Here is a 24,105-nt window from a genome sequence, read left to right as displayed (position 1 = left end):
CATGTTTTTGGTTCCTTCTTCTCCTGTGTCCCAAGAGAAATGACTGACTCTAGCACTTTACCTGGAGTAAGCCTATTTCTGTTTCATCTTGTCACTAAGAAGCGTAATATTCATGATAGGTCTGCTGACCAGCTGTGTTGACAGTGTGATACTTACATTGCAGAACTTTATTGTTCCTAGGATTCCCAATTCAGTTTTGTCTAGATCACTGCTAAGTCACAGGATACTTTCAGACACCTCTCAGTCACTTCTTGCGAAAGTAGAGCTCTTTTGGGATGAGAGTCTCAGTGTTCTGTTATAACCCCCTTCAGCTACTGTGTCCATATAAATAAACATTCGTAAGAGATCAGTAGAGTAATATCAGAAGACAGTTACTGCTGTAATATGGAAATAATACTATTGGAGTGTAATCAAGTTAAAATTATGTGCACATAAATAAACTGCATAATTATTTTATTAAATGTGTAAATCATTTTATGATTTCTAGAATGACTTCTTTTAGCAGGTCATGAAACATTTAGCATGAGAGACTAACAGAACGGACTTTGTTACACAGAAACTTTTGCAACCTTTCGTAGAAGAGAATGTCGTTACGTTTTCTAGAAAAATGGATCCTAAACCAGTTGAGTCAGGCTTATTTGACATCGCTCACAGTGCAGACTGTTGTTGGTATTTGAAGACAATCCAGCTCTGAGCTGTAATTATGATGACAGATCTATTCATGTTTGTTGGTGCTGAGGATAGACAGCTGTTTTCACATGCTGGCTTACAATTTGACAACTGCAGTCCCAACAAATGCTTTTGATGTTCATACATGACAGAAATAAAGAGATCAAACATCACACACATAATGGCCCATTCTCCTTATCTTTATCTTACTGTTAAATCCATAGAAACAAAGGTCTCAAAGGGACTTTCAAGGATTTACCAGATCAGCGTTAAGGCAGATTCATAGCTACCCAGGGCACAGCAATCTGTGGTGTTTTGTCTCTGCTTATGAAGAGGATGGTTTTCTGGATGAGGTCTGGACTGAATTTTCTAAGAGGTAGATTCTTGCCCTGGTTTTGCTCCAGGATTTCCTTGGCCTAGATTAAATCACTACCGCTAAATTTTTATACCTTCCAATTCAGATTTCGCATTCTCTCTAATTATTCATTTCTACAGTAGCCTCCAAGTAGAGGTCTGATTTCAGTTGATGATCTTTAGGCTTCATTCTGGCCTTTTTACTTCTCTGTTTACCTTGCTCTTCCAATTAATCAGCTATTTTTCAATTGTTTTTAACCCTTCCTACCCTGCCATATGCATAGAGCTAGACCTGTTACTCTGTACATAGCAATGCAGTAAATGACTAGATAAAGATAATAAGCTCTACCTTCTTGGACATCTACAGAGCCAGCCTGTGAACTTGTTTCACTGAGTATAAGTAACAGCTGTATTGTCCTTTCACTCATACCCAGGTTATTCGTTCACGCTCAGTTACTTCTCCATATATTTTATAGGACAGAGACATCATGAAATATCTACATATGTTTGTATGGCTGGGAGTGAAACCTCCTAGTTTTTGTGAAAAATGTTTTCCTGTCATTTCATAAAATTGAAATAAGAAATCAGAATATATAATTTTACTAGATACAACACTGATGAGTATTGGTTTTGGCTGTGGCACTGCCACCAGGCTACTATTACAACACGTATTCAAATGACATTTAATTTCCTACTCTGCATTTCTGAACAGCAGGCTGCTTTTGCTACTGCAGAGTCACATCCACAGAAAAGGGACAGATGTTCCACATTTTTCTTTATGCAATTGAAGAACTTTTCAAGTTCAGTAGCTAAAATGCCACCAAAGAATCAGATAGAAACATTGTACAATAGATGACATTGTCCTAAAGAGATGAAGAAAATGTACTATTTAAATCACCAGTAGCACTCACAAGGCATACTTGATATAATTAGTAATTGTATGCTCAACAGGCACACATGGTAAAAGATAGTCAGTTCCTTCCTACCACTCTAATAATGGGAGATTACATATAGATGGCTATTCAAAAGAGAGGATACAAGACTGTTGCCAACAACTGTAAGAGAGAAAGAGAGGATGAGAAAGTTTAATTAACAAGTACTACCCAGAGAGAGATTTTGAAGAAGGAATGACTCATAGGATAATAATGCAACTTTGCCAGTGGCCAGGATAGGGAGGAAGAATATAAAGGAACAGCTCTCTTTTAATGAAGTAGATTTAGTTGCTATATCTTTGGGAGGTTGAAAACATACCTTTGTTGCCTCTTACTCATCTCCCTGCTGTATGTTCCTAGTTTAAGTTTAAAAAAAAAAAAAAAAGGGAGAGAAAAAAGGGTGGTGGTGGGGAGCTGTTTGCTCTACTGCTGTCTGGCAAGGACAAAGGGTCTGAAATATATTTTCTGCAATAGAAAGAACTCTTTGTACCAAAAATAGTGTCAGTAGAAAAATAGTCAGAATAAAATGTAACATTTTGCCCAAGATTGCCTTTCAGTCCAAAGTTTTACATACTTTTCTAGAGTTACAACATACTTGGAAAGTAATAGTTTTCAAAGATGCTTTTCTAGTACCACTAATACCCCTGGCATGGACTGGATCTTTTATGACTTGACTGGAATTCTGCTCTGACAGGGAAAGTGGAAATTCAGAATTAGTTTTCTTAATTAATCTTATCAATTCAGTGGCAGCAATTAAATTGAAAGCTCCAAAGATCATTTGTATTCTCCTCTCTTCTTAAAGCATGCACTTTGGTGGGGCTGTTTCTCAGAGTATCCTGAGAAACCCGATATTAGTTATGGGCAGATTATTGTCCCAAACTGATTTCAGGCCACTACTCACTGTGTTGACTTATAAATTCATCATGAAATGGGAGTAAATTCTTAGTAAAAAGTGCCAGCCCATTTTCATTGTGGCATCTTCAGATACATGCCGATTCCGACCTTCCTTTGGCGAATGAAATTAGAGCTGGAGTAACCTGGCAACAAATGAAGTTGTTCGTTGAAATGCCTGAAGAAGAAACTGGGTTTTACCTAATGAGGCTGGATGTAGTGCTTCATTTGGCAGGCTCTGATCATGTTAGGAACAATATTTGCTTAAGATTAACAAAATGGTTAGTAGCAAGTATAAACAAATACTGCTATTCTCTGTTTTCACAACATACTTTCATGAGATACGATTTCAAACTTTTAGCAAGCAGTTGTCTAATCCAAGAACTTAGTAAATACTTATGGTGAGATACTTCAGACACAGCTGATGGGTGCTGACTGAAATGAAGAGTTCTACAAAGTTATTTTTAAAACTATTCTCAGAAGGGAGATTTCAACAAAGATACCCTTGAGAATGTAATCTATGGTTATTAAGAACAGTATAGCTTTCATCATAGACATGGATGAGATCTCTGAGTTTTAATACTGCAGTGACTTGGTACTTCATTAGTATCTTCAACTTCTGTAACGACTGAGTATTCAATTTAGTCCCTGACTGAAAGCAGTTCATCTATGTGATAGATTTGAACGGGCTTTGCTAACCTGTAGTGTATCTTCTGTTTTCCAGCATTCCTTTGTAATGCTTGATCTTTGGCCAGCGTAACTGAGAAGATCAAATAACTGTTACCAATTTTATACAGATTGTTTTCATGTTCTGACATTTGCACTGTCCAACAACTCTATTGGGAAAATGTTTTACTGACAAAAAATCACCATGTTTATTGTGGTATCTGCTTAGTAATGCATTGTGATATAAATCAAGCTTTCTTAACTGATCAGTACCTCCAGTGTATTACAATGTAGTTTCCATTATGTCATTCTGACATGTCCTACTATTCTGCTATGTCCTACTGTGGAAAGCAAGAGTTGGTAAAGAGCCTGTTAATTTCAAGTAGGTCTCATGCCTCTTGAAAACAAATCAAAGTTTCAGCCCTTGTAAATATGCAAAGTGTGAAACAAACCATCCTGATATCTATGATATATATGCTAAGGTATTTTCTATGCCATGTTATATGTTGGAGTTAGTTATCATCAGAGGGAACAAGAAGGAAGAATGTACAGCAGAGAGGGAGAACAAGAAGGTCTCTCATGCTGTGCAGTTTTGTCATTGAGTTTCCAAACATAACATAAGAGAAGCAACACCTTAGTGTTTACTGCCAGTCCTATAGCTGTGGATGGCACTGATAATGCTGTGTGAAGATTGGTATGCCAGGGCACGTGCAGACTTTTGTAGTGGAATATACTGAGTGGTGGAAAATACTGAGTTTTAAGATAGGGAAGGATATTTTATGTTTGGAATGTTAACTCTTCCTTCTGTTTCTTTACTATCTAAGTGAACTTAGAGCAACTTTCATTTTGACATGTTAGAATACCTTAAAGAGGCAGATCTTAAAAATACTTTAAAAAAAAAAAAAAAAGTCTTATAGTAGACTCTGTAGTTTCAGTACTGAAACTGATTCACTGTGATCTTTGTATGGAATACCTCAGAAAAATTGCTATGTGATAATGAGGTCTCAGGAAAGTATGTAGGAAGACTACATTGTCTTCAACTTTCTCAGATTCCAGGCTTCCCAGTGTGCAGGCTCTTTAAGTTGACTTGTTGCTTCCAGAAGCTTTAGGAACATTTGTTACAAGTCCTTTTCTGATTAATATTAAAAAGAGGGAGAGAAAGAGATTCTTTTTAACAAGTTTGAAAAAGATTTCAGAATTTCTGATAGAATTGGAATTCTGTTTTATGACCAACTTTACTGTTCTAGCCTAATTTATCAAAGCCATAAGCTTATGTTTAAAGGTATTCTGTTCTGGCAGAGAATAAAAACCTTTATTTTTAATGGTAGGCATGCGTACATAACAGACACCTGACTTTTCAAGGGGCTTTTTTAATTGTATCATTGATCCTCATTTTTATAAAGAGACAGAAAAAGACTGACATTCTCTCACACTCTCATCCTTGTGATGCGTAAGCGTTATTAGTTAGGATAGAGTACAAATGATTGAACTTAGTAAGCTTTTGGCTTCTCCGCATAACCTGTCTTTTATAGGAATGCTTAAATATTATTTTCAGCCTTCTCATGCTGGAAACTCAGCATTCAAGTTGTATTAGAGTGAATTTTAATTTTAAAGTTGGAATGCCAAACGTGTTTTTTACACGAACAAATAAGCCTGCTGCTTAAGCATTAAAATATACAATCAAATCAAACCAAACCCTTGAAACAACTTCAGGCTATTGTGGGATATGAGTACAGACAGAATGAGTATCATCTAGTATTCCAATAGGATTTTAATAAGATAACATATTTCTCAGTAAGGATTAAAACGAGTAAAGTAACATCTGCTTTTTCCTTTACATTCAACTAACTGTGAAGCAACTTTTGTTTTAAAATTGTATTAGAAAGAACACATATATACACATTTCAACATTTTTATGCTTCCTAAATTGATGTCCCACTGGTGCTCATAACTGGACTGGCTTATGGATAGCAGTCATGAAATGCCATGTATCATTATATAATAATTTGCTCTCTAGGCACAGTCTTTGAGGTCAACGCATTAGAGGCAGAATGACAGCTCAGCCATATGTTATTTTTGTAATAATAATTAGCTAAAAAATATTTATGGCCCAAGAATACTCCATTTCAAATAGGCTTTAATTTCAGTCGTCAAAGAGACTGATGCTTCTCAGAAGCTCAAATTAATTTTGAAGTTGTGTAAAAGCACATCAAGAAAGTACTGAACAAAAATAAGCTATCCTGGTGACTGGGGCACTTATGAAAACTAAGCCTGAATGACTAATGCAAAGGTACCAAATCTGACTCATTATCCACAAGGAAAGTCATCCTGTTGTCACATCTTCAGTATCCCTTTGCTGAAAAGTCTTACGTAAGATGTTAAAGAACACTTCAACATAAGGTAAGTAAGGAGCAAGCACGCAAAAGCATGCAGAGAAAGCACGCAGGGAATGGCTTTGCAGGGTACTTAGAATAGCTAATTAAACAGCAGCAAAGGACAACATGCAAAGCTTGCTGCATCTACACAGCTAGAAAAATGACAGCAGAAGGAACAAAGACACAGATGATCTTTTGTTAGACTACTTTCTGTCTGAAATGCTGTAGCAATTTGGCTGCTACCAATAATTAACATCTAATGCTTGGGTCTGTTGGCCACCACATAGAGATAAGTTCCCATTTGTGGAACAGTCCGGTTGGAAAGCTGAAGAGAATAACTATCAATAAATATCGACGCTACACTGAGGACAAATGGCCTGCTTCGTAGCATTCCTTAATGCAGAAAGCTTTATCCGACTGTCTGCAAATGACATCTTTTTGGATTGTAAATCAGTTTCCTGATCTTCGTTTCCTCTTGTGCATCCAGAAGTGGATAAAATGGGGCCCATAACATTTAATATCTTCATTAATTACATGGGCGATGGAACAGAGTGCACTCTCAGCAAGTTTGAAGATGATACAAAACTGGGAGGAGCACTTGATAGACCAGATGGATGTGTTGCTGACCAGAGGGACCTCATCAGGCTGTGGGAAATGGACAAAGAGCAACCTCATGAAGTTCAACAAAGGAAAATGAAAAATCCTGTGCCTGAAGAGAAACATAACCACGCACCTGTACAGCCTAGGGGCCAACCAGCTGGAGAGCAGCTTTGCAGAGAAAGACTGAAGGTCCAGGCAGACAGCAGTCTGACCATGAGCCAGCAATATCTCCTTGGAGCAAAGAAGCCTGGCAGCCTTCTTGGTTGTGTTAGGAAGAACGTTGCCAGCAGGTCAGAGAAGACGATTCTTCTTTATTCAGCAGTGGTGTGACACAGCTGGAGTGCTGAGTCCAGTTCTGGGCTTCCCTTAAGGACGATATGGATGAGCAAATCCAGGGTGGGCCATGATGATGATTTAATGGATTGAAGCATCTGTCATAAGGAGAGGCTGAAGGAGCTAGCCCTGTTCACCCTGCAAATGATGAGGCTCGGGCGAGATGTTCCCAGTGCATACAAATACTTGATTGGTGGAACAAAGACAGAGGAAGACTTTTCTGGTTGGTGCCCAGTGAGAGGACAAAGGGTAATGGGCTCAGACTGAATGAAATGCAGGAAATTCTTTTTAAACACATGAAAAGGCCTTTTTTACTCAGGGCACTCAGACAATGTAACAGGTTGCCCAGAGGGAATGTTGTCTCCATCCCTGGGAATTCCAGACCCAAGCAGACACAGCCCTGAGCCACCTGCTGTAGTCTACCCTGCTCTGAGCAGGGACTTGCAGTAGGTGATTTCCAGAGGCTACTTCCACCCTTATCCACTCTGTGATTCAGCTCACATGTTGCTTTCCTTATGACAAAGTGATAGTCGGAGCCTAGCCTTTGCTCTTAATTTTTGTCTTAAAACCAGAAGCACATTCTCTTCTTTGCCTATATAGGAGACAATGTTTCTTCTCTCTTAATTTGAGAAAAAAAAAAAACAAACATGTATGCAAGTGACTTTTAGTTATACATGGAGTTCTTTTTCTGCACCTGTTTGGTTACTCTTTGCCTCCTTGAGGTGTAAAACTTCTGCCTCCCCTCACAACTACCTGACATTCTCTAGTGGGACTGTATCTTTCACTTGATTTTGCATTTAAATTCAAATAATGCAAGTAAATGAAGAACCTGGACATTTTTTAAGTTATTTAGAATCTAGTAACTGAATACATGTATTTGAGTGAATGTTAGAAGGAAGCATTGTGTGTAGGGCCTTGGAAGATATAAATGTCCTTTGTGAATTTAAAATGAGGCTTTCAGAAATACTCAAGACATGTTTATTGTCTTCTCTGAGAGAACACTGAAGTCTGCCGTACACCTAGCATAAAGGCAAGTAGATGGATGATTCCGAAATTATTGTATTGTAATTCTCTTGTCTTCTCTTGTATAACCATGAATCAAAGTCATTTAACAGTTCATTGTCTCAGTTTCCATGTTTGTCAGGTAGGGAACACAAACCAATCTGGCAAAGCTGTTCAGAAAATTAAACCACTGAGTATTTGTATTGTGCTTCACAAACAGAGCTGTGGAGAAGAGTTAAATAGTATTATTTTACATGCAGGAAACATGCAATAGCCTCTATGTAAAGGTTACAGTACTCATGACTGTTATGATTAAAAACATGCATGCATTTTTAAATCTACCTTTCAGAAGTACCCATAATTTACCAAAGTACTCACTATTCCAGATGAAATTTTCCAGGCCAAGTCTCCTTCTTAAAGATGATGTCTTGTTAACAGTGGTTAACAAAAATGAGGCATAGTCACTTTGAATATTAAAAAGTGGAAAAGTGTTACTTTTCTCTTTCTCTTATCTTTCTCTCTCTCTCTCTCTCTCTTTTTCTTTGAGAAGAAAGCTGTGTATAAAAAAACAGACTATCATGTTGTATTATTTCTGAAGTGTAATGTACTATCATGTAATAATATTGTGCTAGAATATGTGATTTCAAAGGGCAGAGTTAAGGCTGTATTTATAATCTTCGTTACTATTACCTGACTTCATTATATTACCTGACTTTTCCATATATAAGCTTGTGTCTTCATCATTTCCATTTATATTATTTTTGTTGTAGAAGGCAACCAATTATTAATATTTATTAATGTTCCAGTAAACATAAATTTGTTCTCTCACTGCATTTTTTTATCATAAAAGAAATCAATAAATGTCATGACAAAGTGTTTTCATTATGATTTTTATCATGATATCTATTGCTTTATGCCATCTAGTGGACTTTATTTGTGTTCAGTATCAGCTTTAATAACTGCAGAACTTTCACCACTATAACAGATGCTATTCCAGTATGACTTTTTCATGTTTTCTTGATATGTGATTGGGTAATGGAAAATCTCATGATGATGCATAGGACAAGTTGCCTTGTTACACACTTTAAGATGGAACGAATTAAACAAACTTAAATAACAAATGTTCAAAATGTTATTACTAATTTGAATGGATGCCAGGGTTTTTTTCAGTATTACATATGTGTTTGTTCTTAGTTTGGCTGAAATTTTGGCTATGAATAATGAAGCACTGAAATAAGTAAGCTGACCAGAAAATAACTTACAACAAGATAACACTGGGTGAAGTGATTAAGGATTATAATATTATGTAAAGAGGCATAATTGCAGTTTGGGGATTTGACTGTCCTAAAGAAACGTTGTTGATGTGCAGGGTGAATTTATTTTTAAAAAGACTGGGTTTTGTTTGTTTGTTGTTTGTTTTTTGTTTGTTTGTTTTAACGGGAATAAAAACTGCCTCTTCTTTGGACAAGGAGAGTTTTAAGATTTCAGAAATGTTTAATCTAAAATGCTGATATTAAATGTGTGGTCCTTTGCTTAATTTAATTTGGCCAAAAAAAAAAAAAAAGTGTTATTGGATAACAGCTTTTGAGGCATATGTTCTGAACTCCACCTGTTGTTAGCCAGTCAGTAAAACTAATTTATCCAGCTTATCAATTCTCATATGCATCCATTCTGTAGTAGGTCTGTACAGCAGTAGGTTCCTGCTTCTTCTAGAAGCAGGGAAGTGGAGTAGTTGTAGCAAATGGGCTGAGATAAAGATTTCTGATGGCTGATTAACTCCATCACAGAAATTTGGCAGGCATATGCTTTCCATGTACAATATGGCTTTGTCAGTCTTTATAACGGTTCTTGTATTTTTTATCTTCTACCACTTCTTAACTTGTTGTTAAGGAACTTGGTATCTTAAAACCGCAGCTGTGGATATCAGGAAATGACATTCTTGTTTTGGTTTTCATTGAAGAAATTATATTTATAGCCTTTTGGTGCTAAATTAGAATGTGTTGAAATGAGTGTGACCCTGCATATGTAAAAAATAGGAGAACATGAGAAAAAAAGCACTCAATGTTCATTGTTCTTAAAAGTAAAGATTTTTAAATGCATCAAGGATTTTGGGATTTGGATTGGCAGTACTGGCAATATCACACATAACTCTGGCATGGTATATTTGAATGTGGGCATTTTGCATTCCAGCAAAGAGCTTCCAAAAATGTTATTTTCTACTGATGGAGTTCCACTGGAATTGAAGCTGCCAAACCTATTTTTACTTGTGATTCTGATTTTAAGTCACAGCTCCAAAAGAAAAAGTTAATTAGTCCTTTATAAAATCCAGCAGTTGTGACTAGGAAATTCAGATGCTTTATAATTTTCTGTTAACACAGAAGCACCAATCCTGCTTTACATGTCCATCTGACACCTGCCACAAACTAGAAGATAATAGAAGAAGGGAAAAAAAAAATAGCCAAACACACCCCAACTCTAATGGCTTTACCGTAAATATTTTAAAGTAGGAATAGTCGTTTCTTGAACGACAGATGTTCCAGCAAAAACAATGTACTCTTGCACTGCTGTCAAGCTGTTGAAGCATAGAAGCCAGGTTTAACTAAAAAGCAAGACTACAGAGGCCTCTTTTGCTGAGTTGTGTTACACTGTGGTAACAGACTGACTTTTAATTTTAGTCTGTAGATAGGGGCAACCTGAAACACAGCACCATTGTCAAAAAAGAGCACGTGCTTTGTTGCTGTACCTTTGCTTCTTTGTAATACTAGAGGCTTTGTGTCAGAGGCTAACGTTTCATTTTATTAAATATTTACCAACAATCTATTGACCATATGTCATAGAGTTTGCATGGTGACAGACTCAGTATTCGTCACCTTTTCAAGATGATTCTGTGAAATCTACAGTGCTATACAAGTTCACAAAGCCCTCTCAGTAACCCAGGTTTTTGTTCTCCGCACTGTCTCTGCTAAACTGGTGTCAGTATCACATTTGTGCTCTGTTGAAATGGTTTTCAGGAATGAGCTTTTCAGGACTTTTCTGCGGGGTACCATGGAAGATGTCAGGATTCCTTTCTCAAGTACTGTTTATCTGACAATATTTGTCTTCAAGTATTTTCTAAGTGTGGAGACACTTTCCATATGGAAACATTATTAGTCAAATGATATAATAATACTTAAAAGGCTCTTTCCCCTCCATTGTTGTTAGGATTATTCACCAATCTGGTTCATTTTATATGTTGTTACAGAATAATCAGCTGAAATGATGGAAATTTATTACATGTTAGGTTTTCATAGGATTTGAATAAAGTTCATATTTTGTGTATGGGGGGAAAAACACTCAATGCACTTGCTAAAGGTTAATATCTCATCGATTTAAATTGTCATTTCAAGACAATATATTCCTCTCATCTTGTCTAAATTATTATTTCCGTATTTTCTGATGCAGAATAATTTTATATAAGATGGGAAAATGGTGATAATATCAATTAAAGTTAATTGGAAGTTATTAACCGCTTCTAATTTCTGTAATTTTGTGTGAATGTATAAACAGGTATGTTTACATGCTGTAACGTAGAAAACTGATTGGATTTCAAGATAAAAAATTATGTTATTATGGTTATGAATGCAAAATGTAACAGTTACAAACAGCAAACTACAGACAATTGAGTGACATGCAAGAGAACATCTTTGATTACCAGAAGAAAAAAAGGACTTGAAGGAATAGGTCACTGTCCATCATTTACCTGTTCAAAGTAAGGTTCCTACAATTGTTTATGTCTCTAATATCACGTGCCGATTCTGCCTTGTTAGGGACAGAGTTATGCCACCTCCAGCACCTAGGTTTGCTGCCTGGAGAGATTCAAAACGCCCTGCTAGGAAACGCATTCCCTGAGTCCTTTCCCACCAGTAAAATTTTCTCTCTTCACATCCATCTCATGACCCAATGTCAATGTACGGACAGAAATAATTGGAGGTCTGAGTAGTCTGTCCGACAATGGTAGCTCTCAGTGCCTACCAGGAAAGCACTTCACACTCATGTACCAAATCCCAGGAAGATTCGTTAATGATAAAGTGTTCCTTATGTGTCAATCCTTATGTTCCTTATGTGTTGCAGGTGGTAGTTGGATGAGAACAGAGTGACACAGGTTCTTTTCTTTCCGGTTCTTCAATACCTTGGTCGAGGCTGCTGAGTCAGCGTGGAGGACTCCATAGCCTAGGTCAAACTGGGGGGGCGGAAATCGTGCCGTGACTCACACACAGCCCAGACACAGCTCTTTTGTGGCAAGAAGTTAACTCCATGGTTTTATTGCACTGTGCGACACATGCTGGGTACAAAGACTTCTGTGGCACAGGGGGAGAATAATTAGGTAATTTTTGTTGGCTAAGCAGTATTTGTTCTCATTTTCTTCTTCCTTTTATTTTTGGGGGGGAGGGGGGAAGTAGTGAGAACAAGTTGTACAATACAGCCATAATCTACAATCCAGCTAGAGAAAAAAGCACAGTGGCAACAGGCTTTTTAAATTTTATTTTTATTAGTATTTGTATTTTATTGTAAGCTATTGTAGAGCTTCTGGACAGTAACAAAATATCAAAACAAAAAGATTAGTCACTAGATGACTGGGACATGGTTAACAAAACAGGCAAAGGTATTACTGCTCTTGAGGTCTGTGGCCATCTCAACAAAACTGGTTTTGCTGTGTTGCCTGCTGTGGGTACTTGAAAAAGCACATAATACAAGTTTATAACTGATATTATTCTGTGTCTATGGTACTTGTTGACAAACATTCTTGTCAGCTGTGCTTTTCCCTGCCTTTTAGAAGGGAACGTACCAGGGCCAGTTCAACCAACCACAAGAAAACATAACAGAGTGAAGGCTGAGTGTCTTTAATGTAATGCTGGAGTATATGTTACCTGAAAAAAAATGAGATTTAAAGGGCTTGTGATGAGACAGTTGACCGAATTTTGACCTCCATGTTATTAACAACTCCATGTGAGTCATTACATAACATTTTTTCTAGAATCTTCTTACCACCATCGTATCCAAAGTGGTAGTAAAACTTGGCAGCCATGTGCTTAAATGTAATTGTTTAAAAGCATGATCTGATACAGTTTTCACAGCCAAAGTAGATAAGATTAGATAAAGAAAATTTTGGAGAACTATGGGTAGCGAGTTGATCTGTAGCAGCTGAATACCGCCCTCCCCAGAAGCTTGCTGTCCTTCTAGTTATAAAGTAAACTTACAGCAAGCTTTTCATGCAGGTGTTAATAGTATGATCATAGTATGAATAGTTCAGGTATTCTCACCACAGAAGGGGCAAGCATCTCCTCACAATCTGAACAGTGGTAGTTTTTTTTGTTCCCCCCCCCCCCCGTTTTTTTTTTTTGACTGAACTATGAGGAATGGATTTTCTTTAGGCAATAACTTGTTAGGCACATAAACAAAAGCAGTTGTGCAGATAAGGGAGTGTTAAAATTTGTCCTTTACAGTTTACTGTTTGTTAACTGATGATAAAATACTTTGCAACTTAGTTGACCACTTCTAAATTGTGAGGAGCAAAGAGAACATTTAAATGAAATTGTCCATATCTAATTAAGAAAAGTGAATGTGTATCCTTAGTATATCTCGGTTTTCTATGGTAGAAAAATTCCAAAGCTGCAAAAAGCTAAAGCAGCTGAATCACTTAAAACACCGAGTTTAGCTTGGGAGCTCTGGAATGCAGGCTTGTTCCTCCCCCTCTACATTACAGACTAATACCAGATGAGGATGGGGCTGAGATGGACATAGATGTGCAGGAGAAGGTGTTCTTTGCTGTTTGGATCAGATAGTTGTTGCTAGACATAAGTTAGTATGCATATGGTTTAAAACAAACAAATACAAACAAACAAACAAAAAAAAACAGCGACTTCCACAGGTTTTGACTGTCCAAAAGAAAACAAAATCGCAATACCTGAGAAGTGCTCATTTTTCACATTATATACTCTCCACGGTATTTCCCAAAGGCAAAATGAATGATACAGAAGCAGGTAAGGAAGTCATAGCAAAAACAGGTTCACCAGTGGGGAAAAAAATAATCATTGTTTAAACTGATTCTATTATTTATTTTATATAAGAAGGAAAGCCCTCAGTGATATACATATTTTTATTTTCCAAACAGCTTCTTTTCTGAATGAAGGCCATTTTTAACCAATAATAAAACAAAAAATTCAATGCCTACCAGTCAGTTCCCTGTAGTAGCTAAATACTGAGCTAAATACTTTTTTTTTTTTTTTTTTTTTTGCATCTTTTGAGAAAGCACATTTAGGAATTCTGTTAGTTTTCTAAGAATCTTTTTCTCTATGGCTGGAGCTCTTTTTGTAGTACTCAGAACTGCACATGAATCCCCCAAACTTTTAGTTTCTTAGCTCCTTAATCTTTAGAGAAGGGAGATTAATATCACCATAATTAATCCAAAGCACACTCAACTGCTTGTTTCTTTCAGGCCTGTGACTAGAAGTCCGAAGGAGCAGGCTAGGCAGAGCTCCTGTCCCAGCTGGCTGAGACCCAGGTGTTTGGTGTTAGGAGATGCCCCTGGCAAGTTGGAAGGTATGAACATTCAGAGGAGGGGGCAGGTGGGGACTCAGCAGGGGGTTGCAGATCAGGCTGCAGCAGCTCTGAAGGGGGAGGAAGGTGTCGTTCAAGATAATAGTTAAAACAGGAGGTTTGTAAAGCCCCTGGGCTAGGGGAGAAGTTTATGGCCCTGGGCAAGACAATGAGCTTACTGCTTTGTTATAGAAAGAGGGATGTAGTTACTCTAAGACAGCTGAAAGTGAGGTAATATTTATTTTAAGGGCTCTGAATATAAATAAACTTCTTCCAGAAATCAAAAAATACCTGAAGGTCTACCTGAAGCCAGGAAAGAGTGCCCCAGCTCAGTGCTTATCTGCTGGGAAACTGAGTATTAGAACAATTTATCTTCCCCCTTCTTCGTTCACTTCTGATGCCCACAGCAATCAATGAAGGACAGAAAGGCCTTGTGCATGCCAGGTGCGCAATTCAATAATCATCCTCCCACAAAGGAGGTTCAACTCCTCCTTTGTTGCCAAGGTTCAGGGAATAGAGTGTACGATGAAGTACAATAGCTTTCTCCGTCAATTGTATATCTATATCTCTTTCAGTCTGTAGGGGTGTAGTGTAACATTTCTGTAGCTGGGAGAGCAAGTAGCTTTTTCCAAACCTGTAAGAGCTATTCCAAATCGATTCCGAAGTGTTACAGTGATTCAACCTTCACCTCCTCTGCCAGCGTATGAAACATCAGCAGCCATGTATGCTTTGAATTCTTGCCAAGTGCACTTATGATTCAGGAGAAAATAACAAGAAAAAAATGCCTTCATGGCTGTTGCATATTAAAAAGACCTTGAGAATTATGTATGGGATGGATTAAGTTGTCTTCAGCGTACAGAAAAGATCTGAGCTAAGGAAGTTGCTAGAAATTGTAACTCTTTAAACCTGTTATGTACTCCAGCCTCAGATTGTCTAAAAAGCTGTGTTTGTAAAGAAGTACAACAGTTCCACAATGTTGATAATTAATATATTGAATCCTTTCAGATAAGCACAGATGATCAAGAGTATTTCTAACATTTGCTATGGGCCCCTCTTTTAAGCTAGAAGAACTATTTTTTTTTTCTAAAGAATGTATGGCAAAACCCTGAAGTATAAAAGGATAAAGTAAAATTAGAAAATAGGAACTTTCAGAAACGTGGAAACTGTTGCATATCACCACAAATATGTCAGTTTATTCTAAATTTCAACTAATAACAAGCAACTTAAAATTGATTGTTATTATTTCTAACCTTTTCAGAAGTCTATAAAAATAGTTGTTATAACGTGCAACAAGAAAGCCTTGCCATGTTTCCCCTGATGATTTAGAATGCAAACATGCAAATGACTTATCTTTGTCTCATGTCAATTTTGATTTATTTAAGCCATGAAATAAGAGGTCAAGTAGCATTTCTTTCCTTCCCCAAACAGTTGATGCTTTGCATTACTGGCATAAAAATTTTGAGAGAGTATATGGATGCGTGAAAAACAAACAAACAAAAAAAAAAACACATTTTATTTAACTAGTTTAGGAGAGCTACTCTAAAGCTATTTTATTTATTTTTTTTAATATTATGATCCAAGCCACAGATAAATCTTCAAAGCTAAGAATGATATCAGAGTTTACCCCTAAATTTTATTATTAGATTTTATGATAGTGAAACTTTCAGTTCAAGCATCAGAGAAGCAGAAATGAGTGTAGTCCAAATTTAGCCTAAGGTCCTTTCTCTTTTCAGGTTGTTGAGAGAAGTATAAATTGTAAGGTAATGTGTACTTTTCCTCTTACAGATATGGGAACTGTCATTATTCATTTAAAGAGAAGGGAAAAAAAAAAAAAACAAAAAAAAACACTGTACAACAGAAGCCATCTAGGGCAAAATTATTTTCCTGAAAAATGTCATGCAGTGATAATTGTAACCTCTTGAGAACTGGGCTTTATGAAAAGAATTGTTGACAGATCCTTTGCAATTGGGTACTTCAGTTACTTCAGTTCTTCATTTTGTTCTATTTCTAGACATGAAAAGTATCCTTTTCAAGAACTTAATTCACAAATTGATCTGCTTTTAAATGTTGAAGTCTAGCAAAATATGCTAACACAAAAGAACCTTTATTTGTAAAATCAGATAAAGAATGTTAATAATGGACTTGCTTGAAACTCTTATATTAAATGCAAATCAGAAACTATGAATTCCCTTTTCTATCCCTCCCCCATTTTTTTTAGGAGGGTGCTTTCTTAGGAACAGGCAATTTCTGTCTATTTTTGGCACTCTGTACATATATTTCAAAAAATTCCAAAGAAACATTTTTACTTAAAAAATATTAGTATTTTAATGATATCTCTACATATGCTGAACAATACCTGTTGGAAAACAATTTTTTCTTGATAGCAATAAAAGAAGTTTGTTTGTATGAATTATTTTATTTTTTATGAGTTGATAATAATTAAGTTTAATTTAATTTTACATGTGATCCTTTTTGTTACTGTGTTGCAACAGATTCTAGTTGCCTTCAACTCCCATTGCTGATCTACAGCACACACATGTTTTTCATGAAGCATCATTAATTTCTTGCACCTGGTAGAAATCACCAGTGGCAGACAGAAATTGGGAAGTTGCTGTGTCTGCATGTAATGGTGGTTTACTGCAAAAGAAAAACAACAAAAGGGAGATAAGAAAGTAAGCTTGTTTTTGTGTGTGTGTGAATAGTTTTTTGTTTTTTGTTTTTTTTTAATTATGTTGTAGTAGAGGGAATGGTATAGTTTTTCTCTAAGTTATGTAGAGTTGCTGGAAAGCTGATTTTCTAGGAAAGCTGTAATTTATCTTAGTAATGGCTTATCTAGAAGAAAAAATCCTGAGGCTTCTTAAAAATATTTTAAAATTGAATCTCTAGTATAACAATAATTACACTTTGTCAGAGAGTAAGAAATTGTGCCTTGTAACAGAAAGGTTTTATTACTTGAGCTTCCACTAAGGTTTGAGCAACTTTCTGAGACTGACTTTTCATGTTGGTTATAGTAAGGAAGAATTCTAAAGCGTGTTTCTAAACTTTGGCTTTGAGCAGCAACCTGTTTGTAAACTGAAGTTCAAATAACTCAAACTAATGAAGCAGACTATCCTGTCATCCCCTTCACCTTGGGATTTATGTCTAACACTGTTGACTTGCACTCAGAGTCTGAGTAACAAGGTATGTAAATTATCTCCATGATTCTGTATAACAAAAATAGTCCCTAAGTGGTGAATATGTTCTATTGTTGGAGGATCATGTGCCAGTTAATCCTAAACTGACATGAAACTGCAAAAGAAAAATCTAGAAGAAAAACCAGGTAGGCTATAGCTGGTGAGAGACGAGTTGAAGGCAGATGGGCAAGGAGCTGTGTTTTTCTGTGGTATATAAAAGCCAGAAAGCAGCTGTTACCTCAGTGCTATGTGGTATGCAGAGAGCTTTCCTAGTTTTTCCTACAGTGTAGATGATATCAAGGACCAAAGATGAGTCCAGCCTATCTTTTGCAAAAAATCAAGGCATTATACACATTATCTAGAATTGTTGAAGTTATGCCACTGTCTAGGACAGAATTCAATAATAATGGTGCCAAAAAATATAAGAACAAGATTACGTATAGCTCCATAGTCATCAATTGAAATTGTCATACGGGTCAACAGACTGGATCATTGTGTGTGTGTATAAAATATATTTGTAACACCTATCATTTTTGAAGCTTTGGTACTCTTGGTATTTTATTTTTTAAACTTTTTTTTTAAATGATTATTTAAGTAGTGAAAGTCTCATTTTTCTTACAGTGTTGAAGGATAAGACTAGTTGTTGGATATTGGTTGATACCTTTTATTTTCTGGAAATAAATACTTTTTTTGTTGTTGTTGTTGGAAGTTTTAATTTTTTGATATATCCCAAAGGAATATGAATAAAATAAAAAAAAAAATACAAGAATTCTCAAGTGAGTGCTTCAGAAGTAGATACCATTTTGAAAATAGAATATGAAAAAAATAATTATTTTGGATTGTTTTGAATTTAAAACACATGTTGAAATGCAGATTTATGTTGAAACAATTTTAATCAGCTTAGTAGTATTAAATAATAAATATACAAAAACTCCTAAACATAGCAATTATTACTGAAAACATTGCATACAAGCAGCTGCTTGCCAGCTTGATCATAAGAGCAGTTATGCCTTAAGGTACAAGAGGTAATTATAACAGAAAATACAATATGTTCTTAAAGGTCACCACAAAACTGAAAATACTTGTTCTGTAACCCCCCATTTCAGAAGAAATTTAATTGTTATATTTCCTATTCAGTCTCATTTTCATTGGCTGGCACTCAAACCGTAGCTCCAGGCTAGTGTTTAGTTAAGTACAATCTGACTGAAAATTAGACTTTTAATTAGATGTGAAGATATTAGAACAAAAATAATATTTGTCCAAAGCACCCAGTTAGCAGTCAGTACTGGGCTAGGCTAGCAAGACTGTGTAAATGAAAAGCTTATCTTCTAACCAGGAGTTTCCAATACCTTATCACTCAAAAAATCTGAAAAACAGGAAGTTTACCATTGCATGTTTGTGTTTGTACATGTGAAATGTACTGGATTTGTGTCCTTTCACCACAAGTGACACCTAACCAATAGGTAGGTGCTAGATTCCAGTATTAAACAAGATATGAAATGGGATTGGGTATTGATGAGCTCTTGAGAAAAGTGTGAGTTATGGCAGCAACAAAAATTTAGCAGCTAATGGAGAAAGGGATTTCGTACGGACCCTGCACAGGGTTCCCATCTTCCTCTAGCACTTGGAACTATTCATATAACAGGGCAAGGATCAACTAGATGGATATGATCTGGAATCATTGCTCCTTTATAAACTCCTGGCAAATCAGTAAAGTTTTAAAAAATTTGGTACTTTTTTTTTTTCCTATACTTTGGTGTATAGAAAGCCTTCTTCAATGTGTATTAGTTTGGATGAAATAAGATAAACAATCTTCCATATTTTCCACGTGTAATGAAAGGCTAGGTATCTTCGTTCTAGTAGCTCTTAAATAATGAAAACCATTGTAAGGTAAATGTGTATGAAGGCTCAAATTCTGTTAGGTATAAAACACATGAATACAAGTACACAACTACCACACAGTCGCGAGGGAGAAATAACCATGTGCTGTTGGAGTTTCTTTAGTCCTTTGTGAAGAGAGAATTGCTTGGCAGTAATTTCTCAAAAATTGCTAATTTTAATTCACAATTTAAGGTTTGCTATTTTAAATCTGTTTCAGAAAGTTCTGCATCTCATAATATCAATTCTATCTGAGTATTGGAAAGCTTTTAGAATGATTTTTCTTGCTCACTCTGTTATTTTATCATAGTGGAGTGCTCTTCCATGTCCCAAGCCTTAGCAATTGAACAGTTCTTGTCACATTTTCATGGTAGTTCATACAATTCTTATGGTTGGTCAGCATAACAAATGGAGATGCAAACTGTGATGTTAAGTAGAGTTCCTGAAAAAAAATACGACCAAGTGGCTAAAGCAGTTAATTTATAAAGGAAAAGAGCTAAGAACTCCTAGCCTGTTAGCAATGAGTAAGCAGCAAGCCTGCAGTTAAAGAGCTAAGTCTAGGGATTGTTTTCTTTTGTTTGTTTATCTTCTGTAAATCATTTAAGTCACTGCTTTTCTTTGAAGTTCAGCTTCTTGTGGTGTCCTTCATTAAATTTATGTAGTAATATCTGTAAGTTGAGAGTCTGTGTTCTTAGGGTCTATGTTTCTAAAGGCAGAACATTGCACGAAAGCAGGAAATTTAACTGTCCTATTCACTGGAATCTTGCATTGTTTTAAGTGTTTCCTTCTCTGATAAGATTTGTATGATAGTTTTCATGATGAATTTAATGAGAGGTCCATTCTTTGTACTCTGCCAAAAGATGTATTTAAAAACAAAATAGTCGATGTCATGAAAGAGCTAAATATGCAATCTGACTGAGCAGAAACAATTGGATAAGCATAGAGAGGCAATAGAGGAACTTCAGATAGCTTAATAGATGTCATCAATCAGAGAAGCAAGCACTACAACAAATGTGGCATGGCGTTTGTGATCCGTCTAAACTAAAAGAGGGATTAAGAGATGGATCTGGCACAGTAGCATATTTGCAGCCATAGGGAAAGTCATAAGCTCCTTAGTTTTTCCAGGTGTCCTCTTAAGAGCTAAGTCTGAGATACTGTTGGTATTAGCAAATTGATGTCATCCTAAGATAGCCTTGCTTGTTTCAAAATAGGCTATAGGTGGATGAAATGATGTTCACCCCTGGAGATTCATAAGTGTGTGCTGTCAAATTCAACTTTCCTATCTGCTTCATGCATATTTCTAATAGTGCCAGTATGTTTGTAGTTTCTACCTTGCTATACAGTGTGAGAAAATTTTGAAAGTGTGATGAAGGATCAAACTTTCAAGGCTTTGTGGTTTTAGGCATACAGCTATCCAAGTGTTTTAGAAGAATTTTTCATATATCCCTTTAGAAATGAAATAAATTAATTGAAATAAACTGGTGGCTTTGGGGATAGAAGACAAAAGAAAAAATGTAATTATGTGAGCTACTTACATGTTGCTAGAAGCTGTTGATTGAAAATACTTGTTTCATTTTACAATGAAAAATGATGTTTCAGTATATTGCAAGTGTGGAATAATTGCAGATGAGTGTTAAGCTGGAAGTTCTGAAACATTATCGAATGAAATCTATGCCTTATTGGTTATGACAATCTCATAGTTGTCAAAACGGCATTGTGAATTTTCAACTGTGTAAATATCCAAATGGAATATACATGGTAAGGCCTAATTCCACCAATTTGCACATTTCCTAAAAGAGGCCTAGGGATAAATTGCAATTTGTGTTCCTGTTGGGAGGAGATTACTACGTCTTCAGCTCAATAAACACATTTAATTCTGCTTTTCAAGTCATACAGTGATATTCTACTTTGCTAAGACTGTTGGACTGAACTACCATGGAGCCTCTGGGAGCCTTCCCAGTTGTGTTTATGTGGGACAGGTCATATAAACATATGTCCTAATTACAAGTGGAAACATCTGTGGTTTGAAACTGGAAGTTTCACTTCATCAAACTGCAGTTTAATTTGCTATTTCTCCTCCATTACCAATGTTCTATTTCATTTGTTGCATCAACTTGGTAGCTCTGTGTGTAATTGTATTTAAACAGCATTGTTGCTTTAGGTCATCAGTGTTAGCTCAGAAATTGCTGAAGTGGTTGTAATGATTCTGTCATCGGTATCTTGCTATGTGGGCAATTGGTGTAGCATTAAGGAATTTTCTTCCATCTTGTGATACATATGTTAATGATGAGATTCATGGATGGGTGGCACCATGAATAATCATTCAGGATGTTATCACAAGATACGTGATAACCACAGTATTCTTTCCAAAGAATTTCCTGAACTTAGGAATTTTTGATGTTAATTTTCAATCTGAGGGCTTCATATTGAAGTTCAATGGGATTTTTAAGCTTCAGGTTTCAAAAGTTAATGACTTAGAAAGTTGAGAGTTTCTGGAGACCTTGTGTCTGGCTACAGACGGTTTACTTGAAACTGATTTGATATAACTATCAAATGTTACATAGCAGGAGCTTAAAATATTTTCTGGCCTGAGTTTATTCCAGTTGGAAAGGAGAACTTGATTCATTTAGTCATAGATTCCTACGTAAGGTTTTGCACTCTTATTTATATGTGCTGTTGCCATTCACGTGAAATTCCACACTGATTTGTGGAAAGTGGCCTGGTTTACCTTTCTATAGAAAAGTTTACTAAGAATAGAATTAGCTTCTGGTGATATAGGAATAGAATTATCTTAGAAAAAATACAGTACTGTGGCAGAATGTGACAAGTTATGTCACAGAGTTGATTTCTGCTTTATTTGATAGCTTCAGAAATGTGCATTCGATATTAGGTCTTTGGGGCCCATCCATAGTTATGCTGTGTTCACCGTTCAGGTAAGGCTAGTTACTTCCAGGTCCAGTATGTGCCTCTTGTTCACGATCCTAATAATGTGAAAAGGTTAACTTCCTTCAGGTTTCACAGACTATTCTGCAGTGGATTTTGTATGACAAGAATTCATGATAACCCAGTGACTGGTGGGTTGAACAATTACAAATCTTTCAGTTGCTTCTGTCAAGTGAGATACTGTAAGACAAGTTTTGTTTGCGTGTGTATGTCAGTTCTGTCTTCTGTATATATTGGAAATAGTGTAAGGATTGCAATAGCCATGGTCTTAGAAAAGTTCGCTTTAATTCAGTGCAATCTGTTGGTAGTTGATGTCATGAAATACTAGCATTTATAGGACTTTAATGATATTGTACCAAAACCTAAAACCACACTGCTTTGTGCATGTATGTATTCTTATATTGAGCAGCACAGCTTGCATTGCAAGGCTAAAAGGACCAATTAAGTTTCCTATATTTCCAATGGTTTGAAAGAAAATGTGCAAAGTATTTTTTTCCAAAGTGAATCTGAATTAAAAGGAAAAGTGAGAAATGCTTAGCTTTAAAGGGCTAGTTTCTGCAGCATCAGATTGTTCACTCTGGGGCAGGAGATGTCCCTTTCTGGCCTTGAAAAGAGCTCTTCCTGTATGTCTGGTGGGAGAATGTTTCCAGGCTGTCGCCTCATCCCTTTGCATCAGCCTGGTAACAGACCCGAAAGCACTTCCTCGGAGTCTGTGGGGCAGAACTTCAGTCTGAGTACCATCATACAGGAGCTGTATGATAAGGAGTCATTTGGGGTTTATGCAAAGCCTCATAGAATTCCCTCATTTGAAAGAAGAGACAGATCAATCTCTTGTCTTTAGAGATCCATAGCATTTCACAAGCAGTTGAAAGATGTTTTAAGGCATTAATAATCTGCAGATGGGCGTCTAGCCTGATGGGTAGGAATGATCTACATAAAGAACGTGGTGGCTAATAGGAAGTTGAAAATATACAGCTGTCCCCGTTCTGCTTCCTTGAAGGCTTTGTTGTCCACAGAAATTTCTATCTGATTAGCAGCAATACTTTCCGTTAATGGAAGAGTAACGAGGGGAGTGCACATGTGTATTTGGCAGTGGAAGAATTGGAGTTTCCACTTGACAAACAGTGTAGCTGTGAAGGGGACCTTTGGGGTGCTCTGTTGCTTGGTGTAACTGCTGATCTAAGGAGGTAGGAGGCTTCATATAACAATTACAAGACCTCCTGTCCCATCCGTTTCCAGTGTCTAATAAGATTTCTGTATTAATTTTAAGAATTTCAAAGATTCTACTGCTTGACAGAGGGCAGCCTAGTTCTATTTCTTATTTTGGGTAAACATTGACCTTTCTGTTGGGTGGTAATATTTAGGTTTGGGTAATAATTAACTGCAAGTCTGGGCATGAGTTTCCACTAGTATTTAACTGATTTAAACGCTTTCCAGTTCTTTTGCTATTGTCCTACATTGGATTATAAATTCAGATGTCTCTTCCATTGAAAAACCTAAATCAAGCTGGTTGAGGCTCATGAAAGCACATAATACTGAGTTGGGCTTTCCAGGCAGTTTGTTCTATAGGGAAACAATAAATCTTTTGTCCTATGATGTTAAATGGCAATTTAATTCTAAATTTGTGCAAATAACAATATTAAAGCTAGACATTTAACTGAAAACTTGTCCTATTGCAATTCAACGCCCATGGTTACCCCCTAGATCTGTATA

General features: G+C 36.3%; 1 long non-coding RNA gene across 7 annotated transcripts in view; it reads left to right on the top strand.

Moving 5' to 3' along the window:
• Positions 1–24,105, top strand: part of LOC126913325 (uncharacterized) — a 204,964-nt gene that overhangs the window by 51,227 nt on the left and 129,632 nt on the right. For 2 of the 7 annotated variants that reach the window (XR_007708369.1, XR_007708370.1), the window contains one exon: positions 14,298–14,401. The exons of 4 other annotated variants lie outside the window; for them this stretch is intronic. This is a non-coding gene — a long non-coding RNA (uncharacterized LOC126913325). Of the gene's footprint in view, positions 1–11,969; positions 12,186–14,297; positions 14,402–24,105 lie in introns of those variants that run through there. One more of the 7 variants, XR_007708371.1, reaches the window with a different exon arrangement.

Source organism: Cygnus atratus, chromosome 5 (genome assembly GCF_013377495.2).
Source record: "Cygnus atratus isolate AKBS03 ecotype Queensland, Australia chromosome 5, CAtr_DNAZoo_HiC_assembly, whole genome shotgun sequence".
NCBI lineage: Eukaryota > Metazoa > Chordata > Aves > Anseriformes > Anatidae > Cygnus > Cygnus atratus.
Note: the sequence above shows the minus strand (reverse complement) of the source record. Positions and strands in the feature narration are given on the sequence as shown.